At 42.6% G+C, this 20,488-nt stretch overlaps 1 long non-coding RNA gene across 3 annotated transcripts in view; it reads right to left on the reverse strand.

The window, feature by feature from the left end:
- Positions 1-20,488, reverse strand: part of LOC143523307 (uncharacterized) — an 88,190-nt gene that overhangs the window by 65,619 nt on the left and 2,083 nt on the right. The window lies entirely within an intron of this gene.

The raw sequence follows: 20,488 nt of genomic DNA on the forward strand, positions 1-20,488 counted from the left end.
TTTTACTATTTACTACTATAATAATTATCAAATAATAACAGCATCATATAAAAAAAATTACTTTTTGCTTTATTAGAAATTTACAGTGAATCATTACTTTAGAAGCCTATCAAATAACCATTGTGGAAAGCAAATAAGTAAATTTACACTTCTCCATGTATTTAATGGCAGCATCTCTTTGGCTATATAGCGAGTTAAGCCTGCTTTATGCGCGAGGGTTTGTGCCGCAAAAATGACGTAATCGCGGTGGCTCCGCCCATGCGCGAGGGCCTCGCACGCAGTGTTGCCAACTTAGCGACTTTGTCGCTATATTTAGCGACTTTTCAGACCCTCTAGCGACTTTTTGTAGTAAAAAGCGACTAGCGACAAATCTAGCGACTTTTTGTGGTGTTACTGGAGACTTTTGGAGACTCTGAACACACACGCTCTTCAGTTGCTGTCCTGTGGGTCGTGAGCCCCGGCGGGTGCTGCCGTGAGCCCCGCCCACAACACTCAGTGCAGTCTCACACTCAGAGCAGACACTCACCGCTCCATGTCCACACTGCAAATGAACTGCGCATGCTCAAAGCTGCCGCTGACGGGGGATGTAGTCTTCAGTGAGGCACGAAAAGAAATCACTGCATTTAACTCACACAGTCTCAGTCATTCTTCACCTCATTCACCACGTAGCCGGTCACTCGACTCGTCCACAGTGCATCTCTGTGAAAGCTAAACATCTAGCTTAAACATTTAGCTAACTCTCCACTAGGGTTGCAGCGGTAACCGGTTTCATGGTATACCACGGTATTAAAATGCACGGTTACCATACCGTGTGCGTTTGCTTATTACCGGTAAAAAGCAAGCCAGCGGAGAAACTGACCCGCGCATGCGCAACTCCGCTCCGGTTCAGCTACTCAGCACATAGCGGTGAGAATGGCAGAAAGTGCATCAGACTTAAATTTTTTAACAAAAAAAAGTTAAACTAAATTCAGCGGCGAAAATTATGTAATCGCGGTGGCTCCGCCCGTGCGCGAGGGTCTCGCGCGCTGTCGATTCGCGAGGTCGTGCACCTCTCCAATTTTGTAACTTTGCGCGCGCCGCGCCTCAGCGCGATGAACAAAGTCATGTTTGCAGGGTTCATACATCTTTATAAGGTGGAATTAAAGCACTTGTACGTCACTTTCCCAGCACCTTAAACTTAATTAAGTTAAATATTTATACATATACTCGAAATAATTCGCTTTTTCATCACATTATTTAATGGTTGTTTATGCCCAATCTTAACGTCTTCACGTTCTCTCATGTTTCGTCCTGGAATTACAAGAGGCTCGTATTTGTTAACGTAATACAAAAGAACTGTGCGGAGTCGCGCGCTACGGTCACTAGTGAAAGTATAAACCTAGCTTTTTATGGTCCTTGCTTTCACTGGATGTGAAAGACGCCATTAATTTACATGCGTTCATTTTCAAACTAACGTGCCTGTTTTTCATATGTTAAAAACCAGACTCGGTGTGAAAGCCTTAAAATAGAAATCTCTATTGTGATGATGTCAGAAATAAATCCTCTCTTTCTGCAGTATCTGGTTATATTCCAACTTGGCAGTAAAACGGACGTTTACAACAGTTGTTGATCAGACACTGACCCAGGCTCAGTTTATCAGATATTAAATTATTTAAACTTAAATAATTTTACTGAAATCCATGATTTAGGTTTCTCAAATTTTGCAGTATTTATATAAACATGTGTACAGCTTTTTTTTTTAAAGGAGACATTTTGTATACAATTGTTCCAGGTTTCTACAATAAATAGTTAATTGAACAAAAAAAACTTGTTGTAATTACTTTAAGGGTCAGTGTATCTTTTAATAATATACAAACTAACTGTGATACCGTGATATTTTCTGAGACGGTTATCATACCGTGAAAATCTCATACCGTTGCAACCCTACTCTCCACAGTATGTGCGTCTCTGTGAAAGCTTAACATCTAGCTAACTTGCTCATCATGTCTCACTCTAAACTCTATTCTCAAAAATACAGGAAAGAGTGGGAATCAAATCCTGAATTTAAAGGCTGGCTGAAGCCATGTATTGGAGATAATACACGGGCATACTGCCTGTATTGTAAGGATGATTTATATGCCAACTAGTTCCTGCTAACTGCTACTCATATACATTTAACATTTAACAACACAGCAGAAAACTATTCATGTTAATAATAATTAATAATTTACGTAAAAATTATTTATACAAAGCATTAAAGTCATGTAGTTCTTTTGAGAAGTGACTGCCTATTTCAAAGGCAACAGATGTTGTTCATTTGTAGTTCTAACATATTTAGGGTGTTTTTTACTCATTTTCTTCTCTCCCAACGTTATTCCTTTACAGCTTCAAAAACATGTATTATGCAAATTAGGCGATGACGTCATTTAGCGACTTCTAGGACAACCAATAGCGACTTTCCTTACTGAGGAGTTGGCAACAGTGCTCGCACGCTGTCGATTCGCGTGCACCTCTGAATTTTGTAATTTCGCACGCGCTGCGCCTCAGCGCAATGAACAAAGTCATGTTTGCAGGGTTCATACACCTTTACAAGGTGGAATTAAAGCACTTGTACGTCACTTTCAAGATCCAGTTCAATATTTCCCAGCACGTTAAACTTATTTAAGTTAAATATTTATACAATGATTCGAAATTATTCCAGCACTTTTCAAACCTGAAACACAAAGCAACATTAAAATTTGTCAGGTAAATGTTCATTCCCCTGTTTTTGAGGGGTGTTCTTTTATACTACCACATATCGTTTCGGACAACACTGCAAAGAATTTAAAGAAATTATAAACGCCTCCGCCGTTCGCGGAGTCACGCTACGGTCACTAAAATTAACAACCATTAAATAATGTGATAAAAGCGAATTATTTCGAGTCCTATTTGCCTCGAATACGTTGGCGAGTTAACACATCTCCACCTGTGTGTGTGGAGGCACCGTTGTTGACACATACGCTCTCCGTGTACTGCACTCATTTCCTAACCGGTAGATGTCTGCCTCTGCAGAGTTATTGTCTTCAAAAGCACCTTTCAACTCATTTGCAGTGACGGATAAAAAACAGGCTGACAAAAATGAAATGTATTAAATTAAGATGAAAATGTGCAGCCCTCGATGTTTTTTAAATCATTAGACAACTAGGGAATTCCATTACGCCTTCTAACCTAACACAATAAATCTGCGACGAAAGATAGGCTAGCATTAAGGACGTCAAAATGGCAATGATAAAAGCAAGCTAACAAATCATTAAGCTTCAGCTAATATAACTTACACTTACTTCATTCCTTATTTCATTCACCGAAGCCACAGAGAGGAATTGAAAGTAAAAGAAGAATAATAGCCGAAAAAATAAAGGACATGTTCGGTGAAACCCATTTCTTAGCTAACATGCTAATGAGTTTTACCTAATGCTCATAATACGTTTTTTTACCTCAATTTGTGAGGTAAATTAATCAAGATATCTCGTGACTAGCTTATAATCAATATTTTTGGGCAAAAATTTAAGATGAATATGTTTAGAAACTTACTTTCTTTCGGCTGTGGTCTTGCTGCCGGAGTCTCTTCAAGGGAGGGAAGCGGTGTGGGCGGGAAACAGGGAGTTACGTTACGTGCATGTTCCCTTTCACGTCCGCACTGTTAACCCAGCAGTGCTGGGTTGTTTAAAATGACCCAACAAACGAAAAAATAACTCATATTTTTGACCCAAGTTCACTAACGTAGCAGCTGGGTTGTAACCCAGCATTTTTTTTTACTGAGAAAGGAGTATAATATAATTATAATAATCACAACTCTGGGAATCTTTACCCGATTTTCACAGTTTGGTTTGTTACAAACAGCAGAGATGTAGTTATGACACAGGACACTGTTACACATTACATACACATTAAATACGTGCATTCATGAAGCAAACCTGGCGGCTTCGTGGCTGCATCCATGTAAGCACATGTGCAATTTCTTGTGAATTACAAAGACTACCACATGTTTGAAAACTCGTTCTCGCCCCCTACTGTGCAATTTGGTTAGGAATACACCTGAGCTTTATCAAGGTGAAAGTCATCATAGTTTGCTTACCTATTTTGACCCAGCTCCCAACCCAACTTTAAGAATAGATTAATGGCGATATTTTTTATATCGACCGATAAGAGTATCACATTATCCAACGTCGTTAACACAGATAACAGCGATAACGGCCCACCACTAGTATACATTAATTAATTAATTAATTTTATATTTTAATCAGGCCCGTTGACAGTCTTGCTGGGGCCTGGGACAAGAAAGTTTCATGTGCCCCCCCCCCCCCCCCCCCCCCCGCCCGCTTACGTCATTTTAATTTCCTCTGTAGCAGACAATCCTTGTTTTAGGTCATATAGTATATAATATAGCCACACATCAAAGCTGTTTCTGACAGCTGACTGGTTTATCCTTGACGCATCGCGAGCGGCGCGAGGGTCCGCGCGGCGAAAATGACGCGCCCGTGCGTGAGGGCCTCACGCGCTGTCGATTCGCGAGGTCGTGCACTTCTCGAATTTTGTAACTTCGCGCGCGCCACGCTTCAGCGCAATGAACAAAGTCATGTTTGCAGGGTTCATACACCTTGATAAGGTGGAATTAAAGCACCTGTACGTCACTTTAAAGGTCCATTTCAATATTTCCCAGAATGTTAAACTTAATTAAGTTAAATATTTATACATATACTCGAAATAATTGACTTATTATAATCTTATTATAATTGTTAAATTATCTTAACGCCCAATTAACGTCTTCATGTTCTCTCATGTTTTGTCCTGGAATTAACGTAATTGTCACGGAACAGCTCCGGACCCCTCCCTGTGGGCGTGTCTACGTTGTCTGCGTCTAGCCGTCTGCGTCTGTGGATCCTCGTGGGTGTGGTTGTGTTTGCGTGTGTTCATCCGTCCCACCTGTGGCTCGTCTCTTAATCACTCGGGGCTCATGTGGTCTGTCTATTTAATGTGCGTTCGCGCAGTGTCGTGTGCTTGTTGTCTGAGTTTGTGACGTTGGTCGCCAAAGCCTAGGATCCGTGTCTCATCATTCGTGCTGCACCCAGCGTTACAGAACGACAAGCCTACAACGAGACACCATGCCAGGTTACAACACCCGGCCAAAGAAGGGCCAGCGCCCTAGCAAGAGACGTCACGCCTCTTCGCCTGCCCCTTGCAACACCACTACGCCGACTCCCGAGCAGCTGCAGCAAGACCTGGTATGCGTTTACATGCTGTGCGCGGCACGGGAGAGCGCGGATCCCGAGATGGCAGAGGAATACCGCCAGTTGGCGGTGCGGATGTGGAAGGAGCGACATCCCCCTTCCACCAGGGAACCATCGCAAAAACGGGTAGGCGCAGTGGAGCTCTGCGCAACCCCCGAAAGCGAGTTCGGGGAAGCGGACTCTCCAAGCGAGGAGGATGACGAGACCTACCCCCCGTCGGTGTGTTCCGAGTCCACCATAGACTACGGTGAGGCGGAGGGAGAAGACGAGGAAGATGCTTGCTCTCCGTCCGTCTGCTCCGCCCCCACCATAGACTACGGTGAGGGAGAGGAGGATGACGAGACCTACCCCCTGTCGGTGTGTTCCGAGTCCACCATAGACTACGGTGAGGCGGAGGGAGAAGACGAGGAAGAGGACTACCCTCCGTCAGAGTGCTCGGACCCCGCTGCTTACGACGGTAGGGGCGAGGAGGACCATCCTCCGTCCGTATACTCGGGTGTCGCCGAGTACACGGACAGCGAGCCAGGCACCGAGGACGAGGGCGCCCCATCCCCCTCTGAGCGTTCGATCGGGACCGTTAAGGGTTGGAATCGCTCGGAGGCAAGCGCTCCCTCTTACCACTCCGAGGGGAGCACGATGGACTGCTCCCAGGAAGGAGGTCCAGCCACGTCCATGAGCTGGAGCCTGGGCAGTGAGGAGGCAGAGGAGATGGAGACCGAAAGGGGACTCCCAGGTGCTGCACCCGGCGCGATCGCCAGCCGTGCTGCACCCGGCGCGTCAGCCAGCCGCGCTGCACCAGGCGTGTCAGCCAGCCGCGCTGCACCCGGCGGAGGACCCGCAGCGAGAGCAGGAGAAGAACCGCAAATCGCGGCACCCGCAGCTCCCGGTCTCTCTCCTCTGCTCGCCCTCCTCCTGGCGCGTAGTCTGGCGCCTGTTACGTGTGTGTCTGTCCCTGTATTCATCTGTATTCCCGTCTGTTTGCCGAATACCTTTTGCCCTTTCGTGCCCCTATGTGTCGCTGTGCCTGTTTGTGTGTTCGTGAACGTCCCGTCCCGTTCGGTGTGTCTAACGTGTTCTCCCCGGTCTTCCCAGGGAGGGTGTTTTAAGGAGTTTGTGGCAGTCCTGCCATCGGGGGAGACGGCTCCGGATCTGCCTGTCAGCGTGGGTTCGGGGCTTTCCGGCTGCGCAGGACGCTCCGGGAGTAGCGAGCCCCTGGTGGAGGGTTTTGTCACGGAACAGCTCCGGACCCCTCCCTGTGGGCGTATGTCTACGTCGTCTGCGTCTAGTCGTCTGCGTCTGTGGATCCTCGTGGGTGTGGTTGTGTTTGCGTGTGTTCATCCGTCCCACCTGTGGCTCGTCTCGTAATCACTCGGGGCTCATGTGGTCTGTCTAATGTGTGTTTAATGTGCGTTCGCGCAGTGTTGTGTGCTTGTCGTTGTCTGAGTTTGAACGTTACGTGTGTTTCCTGTTACTCGTGCGCTATTGCGCAATATCTGTTAAAATAAAGCAGTGACGTTGGTCGCCAAAGCCTAGGATCCGTGTCTCATCCTTCGTGCTGCACCCAGCGTTACAGTAATACTGGAGAACTGTTCAGTCAGATAGCTATTTGTTGTGAAACGAACAAATTCCAGCACTTTTCAAACCTGAAACACAAAGCAACATTAAAATTCGTCAGGTAAATATTTTTCCTTTCTTTTCTGCGCTCCAGATTTCTGTATTTACTTTAACTATCCACCACTGTATCTACCGCTGTTGGGCGGGTACCAGCCGGCTATGATTGGTGCTGGATCAAACCATTTTTCAGTGGGAGGCGGAGGTGTATGCACTTAATGGAAAATATGCAGATAGGTAAAAAACATATTTTTAGCAATTGAGCTTATTTTGAGTACAGAATTTTATATTAATGAAAGATTTCAAGATTATTTAAAATTATAGACTTTAAATAAAAAATAAATTGCTGGGCTCTTTGATGGGCCCCCCTGGCCATGGGGCCCGAGACAACAGACCCGGTTGTCCCCCCCTGTCGACGGGGCTGATTTTAATGAATAGTTTTACTGTTCATTTGAAACACACACACACACACACATGTATATACATACACACACACACACACACACACATATATGTATACACACACATACACACGTATTATATACACATATATGGGAGGATCTAAAACCTTTAAAAAATAACTTTTGCACAATTTCTTGCGTGTGCTGGCACTCTCTATCTCCAGGCTAGTGGTGATGTGGTGCAGCCTTAAATTGTGAAATACAGAGACAACAAATGACAGGAGCATGAAATTATGGTTCTCGATTCTGAACTAGGTTTCTGCAATGTGCTCCCCGAGTAAAAACACATCTTCAGAACCAATCTGAAGCATTTTGAACTATTTGAAGTTTATTTAAATTCCTATTTGAACATCCTGACAGTAGTGAGTTACAGTAGTCTAATCTGAAGCTAACAAAGGCGTGCACCAATTTTTCTGCATCATCCTGTGATAATGCATTTCTTAACTTAGCAATGTTGCGGAGATGTAGAAAAGCTATCCTAGTAGTATTATCTATGTATTGTCACATTGTGGGGGGGCCCCCTGCCGGTCGCCCCCGTTTACAGCGGCAGCTGTCCTGTTTTGGTCACGTGATGTTCGTCCCTCAGGTGGGCGGGACCCGTGATCCGTCTCACCTGAGGGTCGTTTGTTCGTCTATATATGTCTTGTCTTTGTAGCAGTTGACTGCTGGTTATTATTTCCTTAATCTGGATCTATGTCACGGATATTTGGTTTGTGCACTTTCTATTAAACCATCCTCTTTCCCTGAGACTTGGCGTGATCGCTTCCTTTTGAGTTGCTCACCCTGCCCGTCACATGTATTTATCAAATGATAGGTCAGAGTCGAGTATGACGCCTAGGCTTTTGGCTACTGTGCCAGGTGTAATGGGGTAGTCTGCGAGATTAAGCATTAGATCTGGAATTTTCTGTTTTGAGGCCTTAGGGCCCAGGAGGAGAACTTCTGTTTTGTCCTCATTAAGTTGGAGGAAGTTTAGAGACATCCAGCATTTAATATCTCTTACACAGGCCTCAATTTTTCTTAAACTGAGTTTGTCATCAGGTTTGGCTGTAAAGTTGAGTGTCATCTGCATAGCAGTGAAAATTGACACCATGTTTGTTTATAACTGTGCCCAATGGTAGCATATATAATGTAAATAATAGTGGTCCTAAAATGGAGCCTTGCGGGACCCCATATTTAACTTTTGTACGTTTGGATGGAATATTATTGAGCTCTACAAACTGATAGCGATTTGTTAAGTAAGAATAAAACCATGAAAGGGCTGTGCCTGAGACTCCAACCCAGCGTTCTAACCTTTCTAGCAAGATCCTTTGATCAATTGTGTCGAAAGCTGCACTAAGATGAAGAAGCACTAACAGTGATACATAGCCCTGATCTGAAGCAAGGAGGAGATCATTTGTTACTTTAACTAATGCTGTTTCAGTACTGTGATGGGGCCTAAAACTAGATTGGAACTTTTCAAATATGTGATTCCTATGCAGATATAGGCATAATTGCTGGGCAACAGCTTTTTCTATGATCTTAGATATAAATGATGTGTTTGAAATGGGTCTATAATTAGATAGCACAGTCGGATCAAGATTTGGTTTCTTGATCAGAGGTTTAATAACTGCTAATTTACATGATTTGGGCATGTGACCTATTGTAATGGATGAGTTAACTATAGTTAGAAGAGGTTCAGTTACCGCTGGTAATACCTGTACTGGCTTTGTACTGAACAGCAGCAGCTTCCTCTTTCTTGTCTGTTGTGTCCAGTGTACCTGGTTTTTCATCGAGGAGCATAACAATGATGAAAAGGTGAGATGAATGGAAGGTGTTAAGTGCGTGAATTCTGTCTGTCCTGGTGATTATGTAGTGAATTCTGTCTTTTACTGATTACTATTAACTTTATATGTGCAATAATAATAATGTGTTTATATAATTATTAGTGGTGGGACTTTAACGCGTTAATTTCGATTAATTAATTACATGAAAATTAACGCACTAAAAAAATTAACGCATTTTAACGCATTTAACGGACGAGACACTTTTGCACCGTGGAATGTTTCTCAGTGCACGAGTTCCAGACATACAGATTATATGGACGCACAATAAGATCATGATGGATATGACTGAAGAGGCTACGCTGGTGGATGGGAAATTTAAATATAAACTTCCAGATGGAAGTAGGCTACAAACAAAAATAGTGTTATTTACACTTTATGTAGGAAGGAGTTCGCTTATCACAGGAGCACTTCCACCCTTCGTTACCACCTCAACGCAAAACATGTTGCGGCTAAAGCTGGGCGTACGCTGTACAATATTTTAAATCGTGTACTCAGCTCCAGCTCAAACTGTACGACTAAATCGCAGGGAGAGTCGGCTCGTGGAGCTGCTTCAACAGTGCGATACTCTCACGAGGAGCGATTTGAATTTCAAACATGTTTGATATTCTTGCGACGCTGCGATTTCTGATCGGGAGTTGTGAATCGCTCCTCGTATACCTGTGTAAACTATACGATGCACGACACGCGATTGAGCCGAAACGAGTGAAAAATCGGCTGAAAATGGGCCAAAAATCGCACAGTGTACGCCCAGCTTAACGCGCAGGTCAGTAATGATAACTTAGCTGCTAAATGTATTCCTAGTACGATATGGTGACCAAACGTCCGTAATTCACATCCTGTGAGGAAATGTCCTGGTTTTTAAACGACCTTCATTGGACCATTAAGACTGGATTAAACTTTCGCGAGTGGCCGTAGCGCGCGACTCCGCACGCGTTTATACATGATGCGTCACATTATTTGTGTTGTCCGCTCTCAGTGGTCGAAGATAAAGACTTACAAGAAGCGCTGCACATTGCGTCAACTGATGCAAGTTACGAACTACCGTCCAGGGGTGAGTTTCCCAAAACGTTCTTAGCGCCAAGTACTTCTTAACCTCGTACGTAAGAATGAGGTAACGAAGTACTTGGCGCTAAGAACGTTTTGGGAAACTCACCCCAGAAAGACAATGTCGAAGAAAATCCAGCAGCTGTATGATGAGGAATAGGAAGTAAAACAGGTTATTGTGAAGAGCGCCACAAATGTGGCTCTGACTGGGGATCACTGGACCTCTGTTAGCAACAAGAATTATCTTGGTGTGACAGCTCATATAGATGATGAATCTATAGATGATGAAGATCCAGTCATTTGCTTTGAGCATGCAGAAGACCACTTCTAGGCACTATGGAGATGCCTGTGGCAGAAGCCTGGGAAATTAAAGAAATTGCTAAAATGCTATTAAAAAACATCTTCTGATTTACTTTAATTCTTCCAATATCCTGAGCAAAACTCCCAAAATTAAACAACATTTTTGATCAGAATTTCCAATGTTCTGAACTGTTTTCTGCACACTACACATATATTGGTCTGTGTAGTAGACTGGTGGAAAAATAAACAAGATGTTGAAGTTTATGATTATGTTCATTGATTCATTCATCATTCAAACTTAATATTTCTCATGTTAAATACTGAAATGCGATTAAAATGCGATTAATTTCGATTAATTAATTACAAAGCTTCCGATTAATTCGATTAATTTTTTTAATCGCGTCCCACCCCTAAATAATTATTAGGGGTGGGCATAGATTTTTTTTTTTCACTGAAATCTTGAAATTAATCTAGATTAAAATTGCTCATTCAGAATATGTGTGCTACCCAAGTAATGACTAAAAGTCAGTCTTTGATATAGGGTTTCTTAATACAGAGGGTGCATTAGACCAGGGGCTCATCTCCTGTTTCCAAAATGCATCAATGACTGCTTGAGAAAGCTGTTCTACTCTGATACTTGAAGAAAAAAACATGCTCAATAAAATGTAGGCTACTCGTGTACAACGGTTTATTCAGCTAAACATGGGATTTGAAATGTAAGGCAACATTTAGTACAAGGGCTCGATAACCGGTGTTTTCGGCGGCGGTGACTCTTCCCCTGGGCTGCATCAGTGCTTGACCAGCGTCAGCAGCATTAGCAAACGGGTGCTTTGGGTTTAAATGGTACTTCAGACTGGTAGAACTACAATAAACTAATTTCGCATTGCATAAGCTGCAACCAACTTTAGTCTTGTCAATGTCTCCATAAGGAAGCTTCTTAAAAATGAATTTTCCATGAAGCAAACCTGGCGGCTTCGTGGCTGCATCCATGTAAGCACACGTGCGATTTGTTGTGGGTGGTAATTCACAGGTTTGAAAACTCGTTCTCGCCCCCTACTGTGCAATTTGGTTAGGAATACACCCGAGCTTATCTATCAAGGTGAAGGTCATCAGTTTGCTTACCTATTTTGACCCAGTTCCCAACCCAACTTTAAGAACAGATTAATGGCGATATTTTTTATATCGCCCAATAAGAGTATCACATTATCGAATGCCGTTAACCTCCCAACACTAATAATTATTAATTCTGCTGGTTTACCATTATGTAATTATATCTGGAAATATAAATATAATTTCTATTAACTGGTTTGCCACAACCACCAGAAATGACTTTCTGATCTCTGACCTTATCCAGAGTTCAGCAGGACTTCTTGGCAACACTGTCCATCACGTCAGCCATGGCAGTGCAGGAAATGACCTACCGCCCACTTCCTGGGGTCCAGCACTGATGATGAGTCTGAGCAAGAGCCAATCAGAGCTGGCCTCACAGGGGAGGGGATGAAGATGCGGATGACCAGCAGATAATCACCACGTAACCCCCCCCCACACACACACACACACACACCGCAACGTCGCCACCCGCGCGCACACACACACACACACCTCACTGTCAACCCCTGGCTTACTCATTCGGGATCTGGACCCAAGCTGCTTTGTGACATTTGTTGTAAAAACTGCTATGTAAATATAATTGACTTGACTAGTACTTGTCCAGGGTAAAGAAATAAAGAATCAATTGTGTGTACGAGTGTATGTGACACATTTCCTCAAAGATATCTTAGTAATTGTCTGATAAGGACCTTTATGAATTACTCATTTTGCAGTGCTAAAACACAGGTCTGTTTGTTGCCCAGCTGTTCTATTCAAACTACTTTGTGTTGTGCCAATTAGTAGTTTTGGTAGTTTTATTGTAACCTACTCAGTGGTCTTCCTCCAAGAAATCAGTATTCGTTCTCATTTTCTCACATTTCTCAAGAGTTCAATAAGATTTACTGGTCATACATTGTACAAGTACAAGATGAAATGCTTTCTTGCCCAGGGCCCAGTGTTAAAGCACCAGAAAACCAGAGCGGCGGCAGCGTAACGCAGCGTACAAACGCAGACGTGCCACCTTCACAGGTAAAGAAAAACACAGGCATGAAAATGGGTCAGGGGTTAAAAAGGTGAGAAGACCGGGGGGCGGGGCATGTGACGTCATGGGGATACGGCAACGGGGCGTTGACATGTGACGTCATGGGTATACTGCGACGGGAGGGGGGGGTTGGGGGTGGCTGCTGGTGTACGGGGATACAGCGACAGGTGATGCCAAATATTACGGAGCTCGTAAGGTGACGTCATGTAAAAAATATAATAACGCGTGGCCACGACTTACTAACGCATGCGAACGACTTACTAACGCGTGCGAACAAGATAATTAAGTATTACTTTATATAAAGCCAGGTTTACCTTCCTTGGGCAGTCAGTTCGCGAACATCCCTGGGATCTGCTTGCTTTGCTGTGAAAAAATAAACTTTGTTGCCGCGTGTGAAAGGCGACGTTAGTATCTCGTTCCCACGCGTTAATAAGTCGTGGCCACGCGTTATTTATTTATTTTTTACATGATGTCACCTTACGGGCTCCGTAAAATATAGTAAAATCCATTAAAAAAAAATTTTTTTGACTGTCATGTCAATGGATTATTCAATGTAAACGCAATCCGTAAACGCAAGAAGCCGCTTTCGCCATTCCGGATGGCTCAGTCAAAACCATTACGTCTTAATGAACCAATACATACATCAGCGGCGAAAATTATTGTAAAAATACCAGGTTTACGTGTTTTTATTTTCTAACATGAGCTAAAGCACAGGGTAGACTCAAACGACAAGAGTCTACCTTTCATCTTCAACCTTTTCAGCCCTGGTGCGAATGTGATCCTCACACGTCCCTGGATTCACCAGTTACAACTACAGACACACTAGAAAAAAATCTTGTTTCTTATTTTATGTCACCGTTAACTACACGGGGTTGACGCGAACTTAAATAGGTAGATAGATGGGCCTATTATCACAAGAGCTTGTGGTTAGATCTGACAGTGTTCAACGCTATAGCGAACGGCAGTAACTGTTTACCGCAAAATATGAAAACGATTGAAACCATTAATAACCCAATTAAATCCACCCAATTAAAAATGTACGATCCGGTAAATGTAGTGGTAAATGTACGATGTGGTAAATGTAGTGGTAAATGTACGATCTGGTAAATGTAGTGGTAAATGTACGCTCTTCTGACTTGTCCGCGGTGTAGCACTAGGTCCTGCTTCTCGTCCCGCTTAGCAGTAAATGAATAACATGAATGAAGAACGTTGGTATGATTGAAACGCTATTTGGCCTCTATGAAGGTTCTGGGCGGAAACTGCTGGCCACTGTCATTGAAATAGCCAATTTCGGAAGTGCTCTGTTTGCTAATTAAGTCAATATGATAATTAAAATATAATCTCCCGACTCCCCCCCCCCCCCCCAAACAAAAAACTCATCGGATCTACACGATTCACGTAGGTCACCCTTTTCAACTTCAAAACGGCGAATTTCGCCGAAAGGTGACAGATTATCATGCCTGAAAACAGAGATAACATTGGGAGGAGACAAAAAAATATGACCACAGATTATTCTCGCAAACAGGACAGCAGTCCAGCTGAGGATGTTCCGTCCAGGCATGTGGGTTCTCCCGCACCATGACTCCTTGTGGAAAAAATAGTGTCAATTGCGTTGAGACCACCTGATCAAATCCATTTTCTTGTTAAAATTCGAAGAGCAGCGTCAGGTTACTAAGACAAGACAGAGAATCTAAGCTGAGCAGGGCAGGAGGGAGGGAGTGCAGGAGCAGAGATAAAGTGCGACCGCCTCTCTTGAAAGGTGGTTATTAACTTTATTGATGCATTTCCATGACAGATATGGTATCACTACTTTGCTTCTTACACTCGCCATATGGCTCATGCTGTTTTGAATTTCTTTCCACATGAGCTTCAAAAACACAGCCTGATTAGGTATTATGATATCAAATTACAGAAACTATTGTAATACATACTTCATTGTTCTACTGTGTGAAAAGTGCTATACAGATGAGCTTGCCTTGCAGCCTTCATGTTGGGTATTTTCATTATTGTACCAGCTTTCTGTGGAAGGGGTCTCAATGCTTCCAACGTGCTACATGTCATTAGCAAGACAAAGCGTGCTAATCACTTCATATTTATAGTTCTATTTCTAGGCCGAGAAATCCCTCCAGTGTGGGCCTCAGGTAGGAGTCGGCATCGGCACGTCCGCTGTGGAGGGACCCTCAGTTTAGGTTTGTTTGTGCTAGCTTAATGTAGAGTTTTCCCTATGCCTCACCACATGCATTTCCATGAACAAATGAATGTTCAATTGAATGAAGTGTTGCTTCATGTCCAAGAATGAATGTGTCTCTATAAATGTTGAGTTTATATCGTGCCTTTTCAAGGTAACTACAATTTTAACACGGGTACAATTGCACATGACTATTCTCACACACTGGTGAGAAGTGGCAGCCAGTTGTACACAACATATTATGGAAACCTCAGCCCCCCTGGAGGTCTCAACAACTGTTTTTTCATTGGACATGAAGAGACGTGTTTTCTAGAGAGACTAGAGACTAGTTTTCCAGGGAAAGCCAATTTACCTAACCTCCATGTTTTAGACTGTGGGAGGAAACAGACACAGTTAGGATGTGTGTGCATTTTGATTGAGATTAGAGCAGTACACGAGGCAGGCAGGGGTCAACACCAGTAAATACTGATGCAACGTTATACTGTGCCGTGTATCAACAAAAAACAAGCCAGGCTGGTAGTCAAAATCCAGAGAGACAGAACAAACAGCTGGGTATGCAGACAGGGAAGAGCTGGCAGTACCGCAAACGTAGGTCGCTGGAAGCGTTATATAGTGTGGTGACGAGGTTGATGGAACACAGGTGAGTGTGAGGAGTATCCATGGAGACCACTAGTTTTCAAGGAATGAGGACACCTAGTGGCCAGATGGGTGCATGCCAGCCATTTCCCTGACAGCATCCCCAAAGCAATAAAGATTTGGTAAGACCTACAACATAATTGGGGCAGGCATTATTTAAATAAAAGTGATGATGATCCATGAGTGCATTGCTCATGGGATAGTATCACAGACCTGTGGCTTGCAGCACCTGTTCTATTCAACTGGATACCTTAACTAAGTTGTACTGTTTTGTTTGTTTGTTTGTTTTTTACAAAAAAATAAATGAGCCCCAATATTAAAAATTATTTAACAAAACCTTTTATTATTTAATTCTTTAATTGTCAACCCAGTATCACGGCCTAGCGTGTAATACACACGTTAGTCCACCCGGCGTGCCGTGTCAGTTACACGTTTGTGTACCTGAAACGTGAAATGCACGCGCTGACATAAAACGACTGAAAATGGACAAATACCCGTATGATGACGACGCCGTGACGCACTCACTGTTGCTCAGGTAACACATGACCAACAAGTTATCTAGTTACTATATTTTACTATACCTTAAAAAGTATTGTTGATTTGATTGCAATGTTTAGGATGTCAATTTAACACAAATAACTAGTGATTGAAATTCGAAGCTTTCTGAAGCACTGAAGCTTTCTATCCAATGGTTATGTGCACGCTGTTAAGTGACGTAATTTCCGCTAAAAGGTTAGGATGGTTGTTGACATCCGGTAGCCATTGAAAGCGTACACTGTGCTAGCTATTCACCTCACCAGTCTTGTAACGAGCATATTTACTAGTGATAGCAAACCGAAGCTTTGTGAAGCACTGAAGCTTTCCTCCGAAATGAGTTGAAAAAAGGTTCATTACTCGAAGCTTCATGACAGTGCACAGTACCGGCATCTGGTGGCCAAAACCATGAAGTGCTTCATGTATCTTGTGGTTTGAAGACAAGGGAACTGTTTTTTACAGCATAAACTGTTTAAGTGCATTAAAATTTTGACATTTGTTGTTTCAATAAAGACAACTGATAAAACTACATTGTTTGTTGTGCATGTTTTCCAAATCTAACTGCTGGGTTGAGCAGAATGCTGAGAAAAAGGACTGATGGCTGAATAATAAAAATCACACAGTGATCTTACATTACATTTAGGGCATTTGGCAGACACCCTTATCCAGAGCGACTTACGTTTTTATCTCATTTTTTGTACAAGTGAGCAATTGAGGGTTAAGGGCCTTGCTCAGGTCTGGGGATCGAACCCATGACCTTCCGGTCACAAGACTAGTTCCTTAACCACCAGGCCATGACTGCCTTTTCTTTATAAAATTATGAAAGAGAACATTTGATAATGGTGCATATCTTAGTATCCAAAACAAAAATGTTTTAGTGATTTGATGACATGAAACACTACACACAGAATAATGACGGATTTTATACATTTAAAATATAATTCATAATTGGTGCACAGCCCATTATCTAACAGACTTACAAAGTGTCATTAATTGCTTTTAATAAGGTAATTGTCTTTATTCTTATAATTTTTTAATAACCTTATTTGATGGCAAAATTTCGAAGTGTTTCCAGACTTCAGAACGGCCTATTTTTGGCAATGGTTCCATTCTACTCGCTAATTTCTCTCTCTCTCTCGCTGTCTCTGTCTCTCTCTCGCGCTGTTGCTACGCTCTCTCCCAATCCTCGAACGACCCTCGAAGTGCCCGCGAAGATTTGCTCTTTTGAATCAGTGCCTGAAGCAGTCACGTGATTGTGTGCCGAAACGAAGCATTGTGGAACGAATCAAGCATCGATACAGTGGTTCGAAGCAGTGGGTGTTGCTTTTGTGACACAAGCTTTGAAGCTTCAGGTTCAAGGGTAACATCACTAATATTTACCGTTAATTACTTGGAAGTTTCCTTCATCTCCTGTCCGTTTACGTGTCCTAAACATGACAGGTAAACAAAAAAAAGTATCGTTTCAACAACGTACAGACAGCAGGTCCAACCACCACTGCTGTGTGCCATTCTGCACAGCATCGACAAGGTGTAATTCCTACCTGAGCTTCCACACCTTTCCAAAGGACTCAGAACTGCAGAAACAATGGGTGGTTAAGATCAGGAGAGATCATTTTATCGCCACGAGTACTTCCCGAGTGTGTTTGCGACATTTTATCGCTGCTGATCTGCTCGAACCTCCCACTCCTGCTGGACGACGACGACTGCGACCTGGAGCTTTTCCTGTGCTATTTCAATGGAATAACTATACTATTCCAACTCCACGATCTGGAGTATGGGAAAGAACAGAGCGTCCACCCAACACTGATCTAACAGAGATGCAGACTGACCATGATGATGACCCCTTACCGTGTCATGAACATGACTACTGCGTCAGTAATGAGCCTACTGCGCTTGATCTCTCCCTCAATGAAAATGAAGAGCTACGCGAGGAGATATCAAGGCTCCGAAAACAAGAGTTATGTTCTTTGACTCTGCGAATCACACGAGTTTAATCTAGATAAAAAAAATTTTATCTAGATTAAACTCACTGAAATCTTGAAATTAATCTAGATTAAAATTGCTCATTCAGAATATGTGTGCTACCCAAGTAATGACTAAAAGTCAGTCATCTCCTGTTTCCTAAATGCATCAATGACTGCTTGAGGAAGCTGTTCTACTTTGATACTTGAAAGAAAAAAAAAAAAACATGCTCAATAAAATGTAAGCTATCCCCCCCCCGGTCAACAACTTTCGTTCAGGGGTCGCCCATAGTATGTTTGCATACACCTCAGAAAGTAAGTGATTGCAACCCTGACCCAGCGTCAGCAGCATTAGCAAACGGGTGCTTTGCGTTTGTCGTAGGGTCACGCTTAACGACGAAAACTCCTTTACGATGGACTTTTCAGTCTCTAACCCCATCGTTAAGCGGGGACTCACTGTAATATTGTTTGCGCTTGAAAAAATTAGAAATATTTTATTTTATTTTTATGATTTTATTTTAATTTGTAGAGGAAGAAGTTTATTTTTAAAAAATGCACGTGTAACTCAGTTAAATAAACTGTTGTCCAGTCATATAGTTTGTTATTTTAGTGTTCTTAAAATCTCGTCTCGTTCTTGTGAACCCAATATCGTGTCTCGTTAGCTGAGTGTATCGTCACACCCCTAGTATTCAGTCATAACTGTGAATTGCTTTAGTGAACAGCCACACCACTGACCTGGTGTAACAGCGGCCCCTAGAGGTGATGGATGTGTAATGAAAGCTGCAGGATTTTAAAGGTGAAGTTTAGTGTCGTTCACTGATAATTCGTAAAACTTCTTGCTATGTCTAATAAATATAATGTACTGCCCTATATTAACAAACACTGCTAATATATTTAAGTTAACATGTGTGCCAACACCAGTTTCTGAATGGAAGCTGAATCAGGTTATGCTATTATTACTTATGCCATTCTTGGTAAGTAATTAATATCACCACCACCAGCTGATGCTGATTTGAACCTGCTGTCTTCAAATGCAAACAAACTCAGAGTGGATGTAAAATTGAAGCAAACACTACAACGTAAATTTGTACGTTAATTTCAACAGTGTCGTAAAATGTTGCAAATATAATGTTAATTTATTTTTATGGCGGTTTATCAAATATTTATTATTATTTATGGGGAGATGGGCTGCGGGCCAGTACAAATTCATCAAAGGGCCGGTTCTGGCCTGTGGGCTGCCAGTTGAATAGCCCTGCCCTATAGAGAAATGTTTTGCAGAAATGGCAATGCAATTCTTTAAGCCCTCATGGATAAGAGTGAACATTAAATGCTGTAAATCTAATTTATATGTTTGTGTCACTGTTCATTATTTGTCAGGTGATTAGTTGTGTTTAGTTTAGTTATATGTTCAACATTGGCCTTTATAGTGTGTAATAAGTGCTATGCCCCTGTGCACTAGGTGGGTGATGTCCTACAGGTCAGAGAGCTGTGCTGCACATATTAGCATTAATATGATTATTGCTGATTAATATGATCATTAATGATCAATTATTAGTTGTCATTTTGAGTCAAGCAAAGGAGGTTTCCATTCTGAGACTTTTGGAATAGTTTTTTTTTTTTTTTTACTGGACATGCTTGCTAGTGTCAGAGAACTTTTGCCGTTTTGCTTATTTTATTTAAAATTACAAAAGAACATTATGATTTAGTACATTTCCTTCTGATTAGCAGAAGGACTGAATAGTGAGATTCGGTATGTAATCATGCACTGTGTGTATCGTGTATGTGTGTATATTGTAACCTGTGTCAGGACTGCTTGTGTACAACAGCTATGTCTCCCCCCTGTTTCTCAGTGTGCCCAAATGTACTGTAAACATGTGAGAACAGTATATATGGAGATAAGGATGCCCTCTCCTCAGAGTTCTTGTTCTAGATGAGACTCTCATGCTTTTTAATTATGTAAAAACACTAGTCAAAACCAAGTGACTCATGGAATACACCAATGCTTATGTTTATAATTATATCTTTTCTGTTTATTAAAAATGTATGAATCCAAACAAAGATTTCATGACTATGTTTATTTCCCAGTAACCACTGGGATGGCAATTTCCTGGGAGGGGGAGGGGCAAAGGATTGAATGAATGAATGTTCAATTTATATAGCGCAACATACCCAAGGTCGTTTTGCAATTTTAACACAGGTACAAGTCTTATACGACCAATCACACACCGGCGAGAAGCGGCAGCCAACTGCACATAGCGTCCTCTCTACCGGGATCCACAGCCCCCTGGGGCGGTGTTGCCAGCCTAGCGACTTTTCAGACCCTCTAGCGACTAAAAAAAAGTGACTAGCGACAAAGCTAGCAACTTGTGGTGTTATTGGAAACTGAGATGAACCCTCATGCTATTCAGTTAGTGTCCTCAGCGACAGACTCAGTCACAGTGCAGTCTCACAGAAAGCAAATCCACACCGCAAACGATCTGCGCATGCGCAAAGCCGCCGCTGACTGACCCCGCCCCGTATTTACAGAGCGGGATGTAAATAAAAATGGGAAGA

The sequence above is a fragment of the Brachyhypopomus gauderio genome, chromosome 9, assembly GCF_052324685.1.
Source record: "Brachyhypopomus gauderio isolate BG-103 chromosome 9, BGAUD_0.2, whole genome shotgun sequence".
Lineage (NCBI taxonomy): Eukaryota > Metazoa > Chordata > Actinopteri > Gymnotiformes > Hypopomidae > Brachyhypopomus > Brachyhypopomus gauderio.